General features: G+C 41.6%; 1 protein-coding gene across 3 annotated transcripts in view; it reads left to right on the top strand.

Annotated features, from left to right (window-relative positions):
* AMPH (amphiphysin) overlaps nt 1-12,324 on the top strand; it is a gene marked incomplete at its 5' end in the record, with an annotated part of 190,479 nt that overhangs the window by 74,211 nt on the left and 103,944 nt on the right. The gene's annotated exons all lie outside the window — the stretch shown is intronic.

Below are 12,324 nucleotides of genomic sequence, written 5' to 3'. Positions count from 1 at the left end.
CATCATTAAAATGCAAATTAAACTGCAAACAACCAGAACCCACTCACCTGTCCAGAGCATTTAACCATTTGGAAATTTTTCAGTCCTTTGCTTTAAGAGAATGAAGGAAACGCTGAATAGAGATTGTGCATTCATTTTAATATCCAATGTTCAAGGTGTATCCTGTGATCATTGCAGTTTCAGTGTGAAAAGCTTGATTTTTCCTACATTGACAGCAAATGCCCAGAAAAATGACTATTTTTTTTTTATTTACCTGTGGGGTGTGACACTGAGTTTGTAATTTTTGGAGCAGGGTTCCCAAACTTGAACGTACAGATGGATTGCCTGGGGATACTGTTGAACAGCAGATTCTAATTCAGTGGGTCTGGGATAGACGTGAAATTCTGCATATCTAGCAAGCTGCCGGGTGAAAGCTGTACAGTAAGAAGATTTCAAAGTGTTCATGGGTTACTCCTCTCTATGACCCTGGACATCATGTTGATTGGACTGCAGTATTCCTTCCACTTGCTGACTAATCAAATATTAGATATTATAGATTATGGCTTTACTAGCGACATTGAAGCAGAAGGGAAAGGACCAACTTTTTAAAAAGTGATCTCAGCGGGGAGGGATAGATTGGGAGTTAGGGATTGACATGTACACACTGCTGTATTTAAAATAGATAACCAACAAGGACCTACTGTAAAAAATAAATAAATAAAGTGATCTCACATCCGGATCTTCTTAAACAAAAGGCAGAGAAATACTACTGCAGTGTTGCCTACAATAAGGTGCAGAACTGGTGTAGCCAGTGAAATCTACAGTAATGATCTCATGAGAATGCAGGCTGTGGAGAGAGGTTTGGCCTTAGAATCATGGTCAGTTATTTTTCTAAAAACACAGCCCTAGCTTTTTAAACATTTTGATTTTTACACCAGAGACCCTGCGTGGGATTTGATTTCCCCATAAACATGGAATAAGACATATAGAAGCTAGTTGTTTGTAGGTGTTGCTTCCTTTTTACTCTGCTCAGGATTTACTAGGTGCCAAGGTCAAAGATTTTGCAGGAGACTACCCTTTCAGTAGGACAAAAGTAAGTCATGCCATTTTTAGTTTTCTATTCTGCAAGTTCGACTTTATGGCTCTAAAGAGCTTTGGTGTGGGATATAGCATCCTTCTTTATTCTCCTTTTTTTCAAAATTGTTTTGACTATTCTGTGTCTTTCACATTTCCATATTAACTGTAGAATTATCTTGTCAATTTCCTCAGTGAGCCTACTAGGATTTTGGTTGTGATTCCCTTGAATTCTCAACGGAGGAACATCAACATCTAAAGAACATTCATGAAAAGATGTCGTTCAAATGCCAGGGATAAAAGTCCCACAAGCTTTCAAAAGGAAAAACAATCTCTCTTTGAGATGTCTTCAAATGAAGGCTGAAAACATCCTACTAAACACTTTTTAATGAGAATTATCCTTTGCCAACTGCAGGCAGGGCTTATGTTCCTGAAAAGCGTCCTCGTTGGCAAAACCCCATTGTTGTGGGATCAGTATCTTTAGACTTGCTTATCTTGCAAATTGTTTCTGGTAGGATGGATTGTGCTGGTTTGTTTTTATCCCATTCGTACACTGTGACACAACAGTGGTACTTTTTTAGAAGTGTGTTGGGTTGCTTTAGTTCATTATTGCTCATGGTTGGAAGGTGAAAAGGGCGGTGGGAGATTTTGAGCTAGGAATTTTGAGACCCCAATTGTATTCCAGGATGGCCTGTGGAAAGCGTTACGGGAAACCAGCAAGGGATGGAGACGCTGCTGGGTCTAGCAGCAGAGGAGGGTGCTGGGGGTCTTTGATCTCCAGGCCTATAGGGGAAGGGGAGGAAGCTGTTATCAGAACTTAGGGAGAGGAGATGTAGTTGTTGGAGGGGCCACCAGAGGATTGAGGCTACTGTGATGGTGGATGCAAGGAGGGGACCAGGGGAACCACTGTCCCCACGTCTCTGCTCCTGCCTTTCCATCTTCTGCTGGCTTGAGTTCTCATGATCAACTCTAGACAGAAGCCAGAGGGGCAGGGCCGGGTGCAGTCCCTAGAGGTGCTGAACCAGGTGAGGAGGGGGGAGTGTGGATCTGTAGGCGTCAGTGCAGAGTATGACCCGCAGAAGTGTCTGCATGTGTTTACAGATGGTCCGAATAGCCAGTAAAAGGCTGTTCCAGAAGCGTGTTTCCCTTATGCAAGTATCATGTAAGTATCACTCAGGGTGCCCAGAAAACAGCTGTGTTCTTCCTACACCTTCTATCACGTGGTAATTCTTACACACCAAACTGTGCTTCTTAAAAAAAAAACCCTTAAAGTATTCCCCTGTCCAGACAAGAGTCTGGTGATATAGCCCAAAGCAGCATACTGTTAGGCTCGATATTTTAAAAATCCATACAAAGTTTGCGTTTAACTTTATAAAATATTCCATATTAACCATATGAAAGTGGCGAATCCAGCTCCAGAAGCTCCAATTAAATCTGAAAAGTGGGCCTCATCCAAACTATATTTCATAGTTTCTTTTCTTTAGTAATTCACTTCATGCAGATCAGACTTTAAAAATAGCTGCAGAAAATTGAAAATCAAGGCGTAAAAGCAGAATACAGAAATGTGTGCAGGAATAATTAGTGCTGCAGGATTTGCTTGTTTCTTCGCTCCTTTATTTATTTGTTTGTTTGTGGCGATTGCATGTTTGTTGGTGAGAAGTATTTTCAGCCCTGAGTGCCCAGGAGCAGAAGGCTATGTGCTCTGACAGGCAGCCCTCACAGCCGTAACGAGCATCCTATATCTCACCTACGTCTCCCAGGACCTTATGTTGCCCCTCTGCTCCAGTGTTCTTTAAATAAAGGTCACGAAGGCACTCAGAGTTCCTTCTTGTGCACGGATCTTTAGAAAACTGCCACGGGAACAAACTGAATGGAAAATACCATGTCCAGCTCTATATCAGGACTCATTTCCAGAGGAAGTACCATTTGGTTTTCAACCTATTAGCAATCTCCTTTTTTTTTTTTTTGACTTCCATTCAAACCTGCAATTCGTATAAAAATTTTTACATCAGATGACTCTTAGTTTGGGATCAATAACCATTCAAGATAGAAACCACTAGTGAAATGGCCTTTGAGTCACATCCTGTTGGGTCTGTCTGAAATCCTTGGTGACGGTGAACCCTGGCAACTGGAGTCTGTTGCACATTTAGGAACCTGTGGAATTGGGGTCCTGCTTCAATATGAGGTTACCCAGAATGCGATTTCAAACGTTCTTTAAGCACCCTGTGTCTTTCTCTTTGTGTTTATTCACGAAGTGTTTGTGAGGCAGGAAGGGTCAAGTTACCAAAGGCATCATTAATAAAAAAAGGAGTCTGAAGAGGGACAGTGTCCTTTCTGATATCACTCAGTGGCCCCAGGCAGGACTGCGGTGGGGACTTTGTTGCCAGGATCTGTTCATGCCATTCTTTCCACCAAAAGTTTGGGAAACAGTGCAGTGCTTGCCCATAGGACATTATAGAACAAGCAGCTACATTGTACTGACGTGCACCTAAGGTTTTTCGTTTTGTTTTTCTGAACTACTTGTTGCTGAGGCACTCTTTGTGGCCTGATCTCTAAGGTTCTTATAATGAGGTGATGTCCTCCTAGGCCTTTTGCCAGTCTGAAGCTAGTTGGAGGTCTTCTTTCTAAGTAAGGGTAGAGTGGGGAGAATGCGTATTTTGTGTAACCCACGTCCACTCACCCAGGGTACTTGAATGAATATAATGACCTATTTTGGATGGAGGTGGTGTCAGATGGTTCCATTTAACAGAAGTATGGATCCAGTAGTTGCTATATTGGCATCCCTGGCCATGTGATACAGACAGTGAGAGTGAATGTAGAATGGACGAAAATGACTTCGTTGTCTAGGGAAAAGCTACCAGCCATGTTTCTTTCCCTGCTGCTGTCTTCAGGGCATTATAGCCTTGTAGTTAGAAGCTGACTCTGGAATCATACTGTTTGCTTTGAATCCCAGCTCAGTTACATACTAGTTTGTGACTGTGGTCAATCGTTTAACCTCACCAATTTTCAGTGTTCTCATCAGTAAAATGAGGGTAGTCATTATAACCTAACTCACAAGATTGTTGGAAGGATTAAATTCACTTTTAGGTATAATGCATTTGGAACTGTGCTTGATGTATTTTAAATTTCCATAGATGAGAGCTCATAAATTAAGGAATATGGAGTTATTAAGATGGGGCATTTTCCCTAGAGGAAGAAAAGCAAAAACGTGTCTTTACTCTCTTCTCTGGACTCTCCTTTTCATCTGATTCCTGTCCATCAACTCCCTCTTGTCTTAGGGAATTTACAGTTCCCAATTGAAATCCTGAGTCGGGTTTTGTGGACCCACCTAAGTCAACATCTTCCTTCCTATTTGTACTGCAGTTCTGTGTGTTCAAATTGCTGATTCATCTTCTGCTGGTACTGTGGGTAACTGAGGTCACAAAGGTGGCTTGAGGAGTCTGTAGGAAGAAATCAGGCACAGGACTGATCCCCAGTGAAATGTCTGGGTACAGAGCCCTCCCTGGTTGCTATGGCCACATGCCTTTCTAACAGCTCCTCTGTAGGTAGATTGCCACCAGTTTAGCAGACAACTTTTCTCTTGTGGTATATGGAGGAATATCTTCCCCTAGCTAAGCAGCGTGAGGATTAATTTGAATGATTTAATGAGGTTGGAGGATCACTGTGCAATATTGGCATGAGATAGCGCCCCGTCCTTGAAGGGGGGGGCACTGGAGAAGGAAAATATGGTCCCTCTCAGAGCCTTAGGATGACTCAAAGGTTTTAGCCGACTGTGTCCCTGAATTTTGCTGTAAATGTTGTATTCTGGGTTGGATACTGGAAGTATCAGTTTTCATAGAAAAGTAGTCTTGAGACGAGGTGACCCAAGCAAGAGGAAGAGACGGGGCACCCAGCTTCCTGGAGAAGAAGAAGGGGTCAGATAGATGCCAGGGCTCACAATTCATCTTTCCTACATCAGTATTCCTCAAGCTATCTTTTCCAACAAGATATTTTTTAAGTCAGAGGAGTAAGATGCCCTCAACTTTAAAGGGTTGGGGAAGGTAGAAGAGAGCAGAATTCTGCAGCAGGATACCTCACCAGGTAGACCCGTGACTGAAAGCAGCTTTGGCTGGTGCTTTACTGTATCTGCATTTTGGGGACCCACCTCACTTCTCTTTCCTTTCCAGGCCCCTGAACTTTCTTTCCTCCACTGCTTTCTAATACCCAGTTGCTTCTGTCCCACTTAGGATAAACCTGCTCATGTCTGAGACTTGTACTTTCTCTCTACCATGCGTTATTCTCAAACTTTTAAAGTCTGAAGACCACCCAAATGGGATGGAAGCCTGTGAACCTTCCCTCTCTCATTTGTTCTCGTGTACCTCCCTGAAAGTGTTTCCCAGAATTAGCAAGAAGGCTCATGTCAACCTCCGAGAGGCTTTGATGATGTGATGCCTAATGTACTGTTGAGATCTGCCAGGGCAAGAAGTGAATGTCATAGCGGTGCAGAAATAGGTCCCACAGAGGACCAGATGGAAGGCAAAGTGCAGGACCTTGATGGGCACCTGAGCCACACCAAAGGATGACTCATCTTATTCTTCTCAAATCAGGCTGCATTAAAGCCACTTCTTTAAGTCTTGAAACATATCCAGAAAGAGGTTAAGGGACTAGTACCCTGAAGTTGGAGAAACAGTGCAGTGTGTACCCATAGGACACTTCAGAAGAGCAGCTACCCTGCACTCGTGGGCACCCAATGGTCTCCCTCCAGTCCGAGGTTTTGGATCTTTGCACAGCATCAGAGTGAGCACTTGATAAATGGATAGGTGGGTGTCCAGACAGACAAGTGAATGAATCATTTGGGTGTGGGCAGTGGTAGAAGACTATCTGTCTGTGTCCTCCTGTCCAGAAAAGGCCATGGTCATCCCATGTACTTGATTCCTGGATTCAGTGAATCATGTTTACATAATTTGATGTGCTCTTCTTTCTTTATAAAGACAGCAAGTATGAAGAGAGGGGCACCTCCTTGTTTAGAGAAAACTAATTAGATTGTAGGATTCTTTCTTTGACTTTTAGAGTCTGGCTTAAGGAAGGATGAATTAAGGAAGGAATGAATCACCCAGAGTTAGAACTTTGTCTAGTCTGAGCCGTCATGTAATGTGTGAATCTCTCTAGGGCATCCAGTGGCCAATGCTGCAGAATTCTTTTAACCATCACCCTTGTCCCAGCATCAAGCAGTATATAAAAACATGTCTCAGACACCCCCAGTGGCCTTCATCTAGAATTACCTTGTCTGCATCCCCGCCTCTTATCAGTTTCCCACTTCGGATCATAGGACTTTTTTTCGTGCTTGGGGTCATACCTCACTATTTTTTGACCTTGCTTTGATCTTTCCCCTAATTAACAGAAGTCCTCTCAATGTGGAATGGAAGATTGTGAATTTTTTTCTTTGACTTCAAATGCCAACTACTTCTTTTGAGAGCTGTGAACATAGTGTTCCATTCCTAATTTTAACATATGGAGAGAAGGCAATTATTCTCTCACTGCTACAATAGTCAGCATTTAATTTGCACTGGACTCCGAGGATTTGAAATTGGATCGGAATTTTGGCTTTACAGTGTGGGGAAACTGCCCAAATTAAAACGAGTTCTAAATTTTTAGGGACTTGACTTGGACACTTTGTACACGAACAATTGCTCTAGAAAAGTATGTGAGATTCACATCATTGGAGCAGCCTTTGTAAACCAAGCTGAGAAACTTAACTGCTTTAGGAGACACTGAAAAAATATTTATTAGCTTAAATATTCCAAGTTACCGTATTCCTGCTTTAAATTTTTTTAATTTTTTGCCTATGTCATGACGTCTTTTAGGATCAGATCAGAACTTACTGAACTCAGGGCTGAGAGTGAGAAGATGAATACCCAGCCAGCTCTAGAGGAATATTTCAGAATCTCACTGAAAGGAAAAGCAGTTTGAAAAAGCTTCTTCAGTTGAGAATATTATTTTGCATTTGAAAACTGACAGCAACAAAAGTAACAACAGAAATCTTCTTGTAAAGTGTCGGGCTTCCCTGCTGGCGCAGTGGTTGAGAGTCTGCCTGTCGATGCAGGGGACACGGGTTTGTGCCCCGGTCCAGGAAGATCCCACATGCCGCGGAGCGGCTGGGCTCCTGGGTCATGGCCGCTGGGCCCGCGCGTCCGGAGACTGTGCTCCTCAACGGGAGAGGCCACAGCAGTGAGAGGCCCACGTACCGCAAAAAAACCCAAAAAAACAGGAAAGTGTCAATGTACATGAAATTATCTTTGAAGTAAAAGACCTAAATCCTAAGCCAATATGCACCAGGCGCAGATTTTTCTTCCTTTTGCCTGGGGAGGAGGAAGATGTGTCATGTCAAAATCTGAGTGTCAGATGCATGAATATATTAGTAATCCTCCTGTAATATCAGTGGGGCCAAACTGTTCAGGCTTAATTGGTATTGTCAACATAGCCAGTAGAGAGGTGAATGAGAGAGGCCACCTAAATTATAAACTCACTGTTAAATATTGTACTATTAGAACAAGGTAGAAGATACATTTTTTTGTCATCTCAGTTCTAGGTTTCAGTGTCCTCGATGCCTTAAGATACTGTCTTTCTATGTAGCAGATGAATCTTATCACCTGTATCAAGGCTGCTGGAGAAAAGTCACAAAACTGCTTAAATGTGGGTACCTGCACTTTGGTGGTTTCTGCCTCAGCTGGGCCTTTGGTTCCACCCACGATTCCTGCTTTGTGTTTCTGGTTCTTAACCTTTTCCAATTCCACATCTAAACCATTCCCATCTCCCTGGAGACTTTGCAACAACTCAGCACCCTGATTGTCACCAGATGACCCATTCAGCCACCACAGAAGAAATGATGTCACCCTTGACTCATTCTGTCCTCACCATTTTTGTCTCATAAGCTGTGAAATTCTGTATGTTTACTTCTTGAGGGTTGGTTTTATCTGTTCCTTAGCTGCGGCTGTCATTTATTGCCTGGACTATTTAAATAATCTCTTAACTGGTCTCCCTTTTCCACTCATTCTCTCTTCTAACCTGTCCTTAACACTGTCACCAGGGAGCACAGATTTAATCACGTAGCTGTCTCCAGGGAAGGGAAACTCTTCATTGCCTTCCCGTGGTCTCTACAAGCAGATTGAAGTCTTTAGTCTTGCAGACGAAGCCTTTCCGTAATCTGCCCTCTGCCTAGCACGCTAGCCGCATCTACCCTAGTTCCACAGCTTGCACCCGTGCTCAGACCGGTCACGTGACCACAGTCCCTGGAACGCAGTTTGCACTACTGCGGCCCCTAGCACAGGGTTTGGCAAGCAGTCTTCAGCAAGTCAATATCAGCTGGAGATAGAAACGAACAGACGTTCTTCTCTGCCTTCTATTCATTGAGATTTGCATTCTTGTCTAGGGAAAATGTCTAACATGATACATTGATTATGGATTCAAGAATGAGAAGATATTTGAAATATGACTCATTCCACTCACCAGTGTGATGAATAAATCTCTTCTCTAGCACCTCTAACTTTGGGTTAAACTTAAATAACTCCTAGGACAGTGAGCTCATTACCTCTACCAACAAACTATTTAATTTCCAGAAAACCATGATAGAAACTTCTGGCACAAACATTCTCTTGATAAAGCTTTTACCTGCCCGTGCTGGTTCTTGATCTTGGTTTCTGATGGGAAAAGTCCAGTCCTTCTTCCTGATGTTGGTCCTTCACATATTTGAAGACAGATGTACTCTTTTCCCTTTGGTCTCCTCTTCTCCCCGTTACTATACCGATTATATCATTTGTGCCTCTTACCTCATGGTATCAACTCTCTCCGCTTCAGCTGACTCCAGGTTGTCTATGTATCTATGTGGTTATCAACTTGTTCACCACATAGAATCATTCAGGACTGCTCCCCGGGTGCCTTTCATGCTTGTTCGTGTAGCCTGAGATTACATTAGATGCTTTGGCAGCAATATCACTTTGTCAGCTCATACTGACTGTCGGCGAAAATGGTTCCTTAGTTCTACTTAAGGGCAGGAACCATGTATTCTTTTTTTTTTTTTTTTTTTGCAGTACGCGGGCCTCTCACTGTTGTGGCCTCTCCCGTTGCGGAGCACAGGCTCCGGACGCTCAGGCTCAGCGGCCATGGCTCACGGGCCCAGCCGCTCTGCGGCATATGGGATCTTCCCAGACCGGGGCGCGAACCCATGTCCCCTGCATCGGCAGGCGGACTCTCAACCACTGCGCCACCAGGGAAGCCCCAGGAACCATGTATTCTTAACATCCATCCTGTCTCATTGTAGTTGAAAGTTGAATACATAAATCTGGCACTTGGACAATTATATTTTGACCTACATTTTATCCCTGTTGAATTTCAACTTGTTAGGGAAGCTTTCTTTTGTGAATCCTCATTCTCATCATATAACATATCCAATATCCTCCCCAACTTTTTGTCAGTGTAAGTTTAGGCCATTGATAAATTATTCGATAGTGTTAGATAATAATATCTATAATAATAGTAGATATTTATTGAGCATTAATTATATGCTAGGCATCAAAGCTCAGCCTTTCCATGTGTATCCTTGGTAGTTTCACACAATACTGTGAAGTAAGTACCATTGATACCCTCTCCTTACACATGAATCACTGAATCAGGTACAGGTCCCCAAGGGCTGCCTCTGGAAACCTTTCTTCCGGTTGATATTAATTCACTCATCTATATCTTTTGAGGAGAGTCTTTCAACTAGTTACTAACAATCTACTTGCTTGTACTAGAATCTAATACATAAATCTCTTATATACCAGATATCAGTATGATAAACTCCTGTTACGTATCTTTATGATTTTTCCTGATTAGTAACATATAACCATAGAGGAAATTATGGGAAATGTAGCAAATTATAAAGAAAAAAATAATAATCACTCTGAATCTTACCATCCAGGAATAAGCTCTGTTAACTTTAAAATAGTTCATATATATATTTGATCATGTTTCTTACGCTTATCAACTTATTCCCTAGTTACAATGCCCAGTTCTTTCAAAAATTAGTGTTTTCTCTTCTGTCTTTCACAGAGACTCTTGAGAAAAGATTATTAGTTAATAGAGTGATTATTTGTCCTTTGAATAGTTATGTTACTGGATACATCCAGCTTTGTTTAAATAATAATTTTGCAATGAGAAATAATATATCTTTCCTATTATTCATATATGATGTTGGTTTGGGACATGAAATTGAATGAAGTTGAGTAATTGGTAATATATGTGAGTCTGTATACAGTTTTATTGTTTTAAAAAACCTTTGTTGGGTTTCCCTGGTGGTGCAGTGGTTGAGAGTCCGCCTGCCGATGCAGGGGACATGGGTTCGTGCCCCGGTCTGGGAAGATCCCATATGCTGCGGAGCAGCTAGGCCCATGAGCCATGGCTGCTGAGCCTGCGCGTCCGGAGCCTGTGCTCTGCAACGGGAGAGGCCACAACAGTGAGAGGCCCACATACAGCAAAAAAAAAAAAAAAAAAAAAAAAAAATCTTTGTTTAGTAATGCCAAAGGAAGGAATACTAGCATATATTATAAACAGTTAGTTTTAGAATAGAATAAAATAATCATTTTTTACTTATATACTTAGAATATTTACTATTTACCTCCAAAGAAAATTTATTTCTTGAAGGAATCTGCATGGACTCTGACTTGTTGGGTAAATACTTTGATACTTGGGTTTAGTTAAAACATTCTAAACTGAGTCTAAGGAAGTTATCAATTTGTACAAGATTATATCTTTAAGGAAACAAATTAGCATAAGCTGATGTACAACCTAGCCATAGAAAGTGCTTTGTATGAGTGTATGTTTTAATGCCCAAATGGTTATGTTTTGGAAAAACATATTTGGTAATGCCATAGGGTGTACGTATTCTGAGAAGGCAACATTTATGGAGTTTTTATAAATTCTTAAATAAGTTGGTGTTTTAGATACTAGATATGGGAATCTTGAATAGTGTACCCGATCATGACTCTCAGGGTCCTTTTGCTCCGTCCCAAGTAACTTTCTGCTGTATCGCTAAGAACTACTTCTTCTGATACCCAGTCCTGTGCTCTAGGAAAACAGAGCCACTCATGTCCAGTTCACAGTCCATCATGATTCTTCCAGTGGTCTTTGCTTAGGCTGCTTCCTTAACTGGAATGTACTCTGCCACGTTCCTGTCTGCAGGAATTGCCAGCATAGTTTTAAATTCGAAGTATGGTTGATTTACAACATTGTGTTAGTTTCTGGTGTACAGGAAGGTGATTCAGTTATATACGTGTGTGTGTATATATATGTGTGTGTGTGTGTATGTATATATATACGTATTCTTTTCCATTGTGATTTATTACAGGGTATTGAATATAGTTCCCGTGCTATACAGTAGGACCTTGTTATTTATCACTTTTATATAGTAGTTTGTATCTGCTAATTCCAAACTCCTAATTTATCCCTCCCCCACCCCCTTTCCCCTTTAGTAACCATAAGTTTGTTTTCTATGTCTGAGTCTGTTTCGTAAATAACTTCGTACTTGTGTCGTATTTTAGATTCCCCATATAAGTGATATCATATGGTGTTTGTCTTTCTCTGTCTGACTGACTTCATTTAGTATGATAGTCTCTAGATTCATCCATGTTGCTGCAAATGGCATTATTTCATTCTTTTTTATGGCTGAGTAGTATTCCACTGTATGTATGTACCACATCTTTTTTTTTTTCTTTTTTACTATTATTATCTTCATTTTACTGATGAAGAAATATACTCAGAGAGGTTAAGTGAGCTGCTAGTATGTTGTACCACATCTTTTTATCCATCCATCTGTCGATGGACATTGAGGTTGCTTCCACGTCTTGGCTATTGGAAATAGTGCTGCTATGAACATTGGGGTGCATGTATCCTTTCAGATTATAATTTTCTCTGAATATATGCCCAGGAGTGGGATTGCTGGATTCCAGCATGTTTTGAAGAATCCCCACCAGGATTCCCTGAAGAGCTCAGCTCTAAGGGGATATTGCTTCTAACGTCTTGCAATCCACTCATCTTGCTTATTACAGATTGTCTTTGATTTGTTATTTGTGAACTTGCCTTGTCTACCCCATTAGATCATAAGCTTAAGATTAAGTCCTGGGGCCTTATTTTATTCATATATCTATTTCTGGATGACCAGTTCTTAGCATGGGCTTTGTGTATCCCAGGGCCTCTTTGAACATTTAGTGAATTGAAGAGAGTGTCAGGAGATGGTGGGGGAGAATTTACCGTGTGCCT

This window comes from Grampus griseus, assembly GCF_964374135.1.
Source record: "Grampus griseus genome assembly, chromosome: 9".
NCBI classification, from domain to species: Eukaryota; Metazoa; Chordata; class Mammalia; order Artiodactyla; family Delphinidae; genus Grampus; species Grampus griseus.
This window is presented reverse-complemented; position numbering and strand designations above follow the sequence as displayed.